Genomic DNA, 5,677 nt, shown 5'->3' on the forward strand with positions numbered 1-5,677 from the left:
AGGGATGTGTTCATACCCCAGCTGCGCTCACAGTAAGTATTTGTCATGAGTGCTGTAGAGGGGTGTCAAGTAGGTGAATCATGGTTATGCAATAATGGGCCTAAGTGTGCAGGTGTTGGTTGGCAGAGATGTATTAGGCCCGCCCAGTGGAAGAAATTAATATTCCTATGTGGGCACTGCAGATGCTCATACCTCCCAAACCTGAAGAGCATATCTACTGGATAGTCCAGAAAGCATTGGGGGAACACATAGGGAATATATCAGTGCCCTGTACCCGATTATCATGGACGTCCGTGATTACGAATCAGAATGTAACACAGTCCTAACTAAACCCTTCTAGAACTAGTGTTATTAGGTGGACAGGTGGCGGAATACACGTAATGACTAATAACATATATATATATATATATATATATATATATATAAATATATATATATATATATATATATATATATATATATATATATATATATATATATATATATATATATATATATATATATATATATATGTGTTACTGTAAATATAACATGTACATACAGCAATTACGGGTAACATATGTTCAGACCGGGCATATGTTAGTGGGAGGTCCAATCAACTAACATCTACCTCCCACACCACCCCAGCTAGGCCGTTGAGACATACAGACATGCAAGAAAGGTAAATACACCACTGCTTTTCGGACCACTGGCAGGAAAGTACCAGTGGGAGAGATCTGCAAAGTCTACACTTTAAACATGGATCACGGGGTCCCTTGTGGGACGCCAAAAATTTCTCTGTTAGGCAACCTGTAATGATTGATGTGACCAGGATGTAGCCTTACATGGAACAAACAGTAGGTTGTGCAAGTCTGATAACAAATGGTTTGACAAAACGTACATGTGTCCCGAGACGGGTAGAGTGGGCAGTGTGTAGGTGTGTGTTAATACCCCAGCTGTGCTCACAGTATGTATGTGTCATGAGTGCTGTAGAGGGGTGTCAGGTAGATGAACCACGGCTAGGCAATAATGGGCCTAAGTGTGCAGGTGTTGGTTGGCATTGATGTATTAGGCCCACCCAGTGGAAGTAATTAATATTCCTATGTGGGCACTGCAGACACTCATACCTCCCAAACCTGAAGAGCATATCTACTGGATAGTCCGTAAACCATTGGGGGAACACATAGGGAATATATCAGTGCCCTGTACCCGATTATCATGGACGTCCGTGATTACAAATCAGAATCTAACACAGTCCTAATTAAACCCTTCCAGAACTAGTGATATTAGGTGGACAGGTGGCAGAATACATGTAATGACTAATGAGAACATGTATGAGTCATAAACAGCATGTACCTTGACAAATGTGAATGAATACATATGCCCTGTGACTGTCAATGTGTCAGGTTAATAGAACCAATCATCTAAATGTGTCCCTGAGGGTGTTATGCAATGTCCCTGATACAGTGTTCATTCTCCCCCATTCGTATGTGAGGTCTGCTAGTGACGGAAAGTGCATATTTCGCCGACCACCTTAGGTAGATGATAGCATAATAGTTTGGGGTTACCACCTGTTCGCCTTTGTGAGGGACACTCCACTCTGGGCAGTTGTGACCTGCAAAATTAATGTTACGGCACATGGCCTGTGATTTTGGGAAAAGAGTCCATATATTGTCTGTGGTGGTTGCATAAAACGATTTTGTTGTATCTGAAACATCTAGATGTTTTAGGAAACAGTATTAACAACTATAATGCTACAAGAATAACCTTAACTTATGCAAACCGGTGAAGTAGTCAATTTTCTACTGGCTGTGGGTATGTGTTGCCTTGCCAAATCTGACATCTCTACATATAGGTCCTATAGAACTGCCACCTTTCCAAATGGCCAAAGTGGGACCTGCTCTGTAGAAATGTCAGACGTACCAGGTCAGAACATACCTACAGCCGTGCATAGTACAGAAATATACATATTAGTACAAATCAAAGCGTAGTCTAGCAGCAGTGAAGTTGCTTATGCTACTTCACATAACATATCGAAGTGTAACTTATACAATAACCGTTACATGCAACTATTAGAGAAACGTAGAATATAATATTGTCCTGTAATCAGGACATTTGCTATGCCTAGATTATTCTCGCATGACACATATGCCTAATGAGGGACTGTCCCATGCAAAGTGGGAAAGGTGTTAATCCTAAAGTCTCATTTCGGCCAATTTAAAAGGTGGAAAACCTACAATAGGTATGCTGTAGCATGACATGGCAGAAAGATGTGTTTCCCAAAACACATTTACTTGTCTGCATTGCAGAGTATTGGTTCCCATGTATCAGCCAGATGGGAGCAGATTGTATGAGGAACACGCATATAATATGATTATGTCACTGGGCAGGCCGCCGATTCAGTACAGTCGAACGCCTGCCGTCGCAAAATGGTCAGCCATACCCGATACTGTAATCACGTAGTCCAATGTAATAGGCATCACAAGGGATCGTGCCCACCCAGTGTGAGTGACAAATGCAAGCACCAATGTTGGTGCATGTGCAAGTGAGGGAGCAAGCCGGTGTAAGCATGTTTGTCTACCAGTATGCGAGTATTGCACTGTTAAAGAAATGTGGAGTCTAAACAAGTAGAAGGAGCTGTAACCAGAAGTCAGCAGTGCTTAACACCACGCAAACCCATGCACAACCGGTCCCAACTGCTGCAATGTGCCTTACCCACTCCGTATCCAAAGGCCTTGTTCTGGCCGCAAACAAAGAACCGTCCTTTGCAAGTGTTGGTAGCAACACCCTGTGCACACAGCTGATCTGAATTACCAATACACCATGGCATATATACAGACACTAGACAGTACCACACACATACCATACACAGTCATCCAACAGTATAGCAATGTACTGGCAGATATGTCCGGACCACTGGTGTTTGCAGACCTGACCATCTTGTGTTTAAGTGTGTGAGCATGCCCAGTATGATCGTTACGCATGTTGTCGACTGACATTACCGTCATACCTTCATGTGTTTGAACATGCCCAGTATGGTCAACTGGATCGCATGTGTCACATGTCCAGGTAGTAAGTATGTGGTGCCGACCCCTGCGTTGTACACTGACAGGTGGCATGCTGTGTCTGCAGGGTATCCATCGGTCATGTGGCATTGACTGTTGCTACATTTCTGCACAGCGTGGGGGGACATCCAACTGTATCCACATTCCTACACAACACCGGGGTGGCGCACATGACTTTTACATGTGTACTTGGAAGGCGGGAACAGATGGCAGTTGTACACTTTTCTACTACTGTACTGGTATGCCAGGTACTCCATTTCAGTGTGTGGACCTACCTAATATGCTGGCTAGAGGCATACCAGTGTACGTCAGATCCTAGCTTTAATTACCAGCATAGTGGTTTCAGATGTCCTAGCCTTCACAGCCTACATCCAACTGCCAGGCCTGCTGTAGTCTGTATGTTTGTCTGTGGGGGTTGGGGTCATCCATTGGGCATATCCAGAGGCCATTGTATAGCATTTGTCTGTATTGGTCTACACCTGTCCAGCTGTTTGAGACTTGTGTGGGCTGTATGGACACACATGATGTTCAGCCCATAACCTGCAGTGGGTTAGGACACCCTGTGTACAACTGGCTACTATTGTGACCCCGGTATGTGCTACAGATGTCATGGTGCCACTATGGATGTGTACTGTCTGCTGCCCTAACATTCGGTCACCAAATTCCCTTGTATGCTCACATCCATACCATAGCTACAGGTAAAATACATTCTAATACAACTGCCAATTGATAGGCTGATTGACTTACCTTGAGAGTGTGCCAAACCTGAGGATGGTGCTGGAGGGCTGCCTATGTCAGATGCACACAGTGCACTTCCTATACATGGCTGAGCACAGATAGTGTCATGTTTGGCATCCCTTTTACTGTCTGTGCGAGTCAGACAGTGTGAAATTCCCTGGGTACCTATTGTGTCGGTGCATATGCCATGCGTTTCCTCTTTGGCAGGTGATACTGTGCATGCCTCCTTTTGCCTACTGCGTCCAACTCAGGTAGTTCCTCCTCTGAGTCACACTGTGCCTGTACAGGCCTTGGCATTGGTGGGGGGCTGTGTGGCCCTGCCCCATGCTGTTTCTGCTGCAACTGTTTCCGCAGGATCATACTGTGTAGCATAGCACATACCATAACAATTTGGGTGCATGTAGCTGGTGAATACTGCAAGGCTCCACTGGATGTGTCCAGACACCAGAACCGTGACCTGAGCATCCCAAACACACACTCAATTATATGTCTTGCCTGTGCGTGTGCCTCATTATGGCGTAGTTGTTCAGGTGTGTGTGCATTGCAGATGGGTGTCATCAGCCACGGCTCCAGTGGTTACCCAGCATCCCCCACTAGGTGACTGTAGGGGATGTCCGTATTGGCAAAGGTGTGGTACAGCTGCGTCAGATGCCATATATCGGAATCGTCATAGCTTCCAGGGCAGCCAGCACACACATTCAGTATAATGCCCTGGACATCGCATACGACATAGCTGTTGATGGAGGGTATGCCCCTGCGGTTAATGTTGGCCCTACCCCGCTCACCGGGTGGTGCTTTGATGTGTACATGCGTGCAGGCTATAGCACCCAGTACCCCAGGGTAGTCTGCTATTTGGTGGAAGGGACGCATATTGCTGGTCAACACCTCACGTGTGTTGAGGATATGTACGTGCTCACTGGCATGTGGTGACATAGCATCTAGGAACTGGTGCAATACTCTGGATGCAGACGCCTGTGAGATCCCCATGATATCCCCAGTTGTGCTTTGGGAGGTACCTGTGGCTAGTATACTTAGGCCTACACATACCTTGGTATCCACTGGGATGGGTTTCCCTCGGCCTGTTTGATGTGTCAGGTGTGGCTGGCACAGCTCAACAATCTGCTGTAGGAGGTCTCTGTCCACCCCATAGCGCTCCACTATCGCCAGCTCATGTAGTCCCTGGTAGGTTACCCTGGGTCTGTAAAGTCTTCTCTGTCTCCTCACTGAGGGTTGTTCAGCATCATTCACATCCTCAGCACCCTCAGCCTTTTGCACATGTTGGTCTATGTTGCCTGCTGCAGCCCTTCTCATTTGGTTGGATTGTGTCGAGAAATATCCCCGCATGTATACACCCAGTGGTGTAGAGTGTGGAAGAAACCTGTATGTATGGTGCTTGCTCACTTTACCGTAGTGTTCTTGGCCGGGCTGGGCATGTAATCTGCTGATTGTGCTAATTATCACCTGTTTGCACAGCTTGCTCACCTTGACTACTCCACTACTGCTGTTGTCCCTCCCAATTTCACTAGGTAGGTATAGACACACCCCTAGCTTAGGCGTGCTAAGGCAGGAGCAATCCCGAGGCACAGGGCTCCAATGTACGTACAGTATGCCTGACAACCCCCCCCATGCTTTCACCTATATTCTAGTCCTGCACCAGGCTATCTATACACATACACTCTTGGGATCTGCATCACACCCTGGGGATAAACGGGATTCACTATTTTCAACCTCATTTGCATAGTATTGTCTTCTAATGCATAGTTATATGACACATACTGATCCTCCAAAATAATAACCACTGCTTACTGTCATGCAGATCCACACACAACTGGTTAAAGGTGCCTTACTATCACCGTATTCGATGTCCCTTGTTCTTCCCAGAAACAAAATAACCA

This window comes from Protopterus annectens, chromosome 2.part1, assembly GCF_019279795.1.
Source record: "Protopterus annectens isolate FY-2018-M chromosome 2.part1, PAN1.0, whole genome shotgun sequence".
NCBI lineage: Eukaryota > Metazoa > Chordata > Ceratodontiformes > Protopteridae > Protopterus > Protopterus annectens.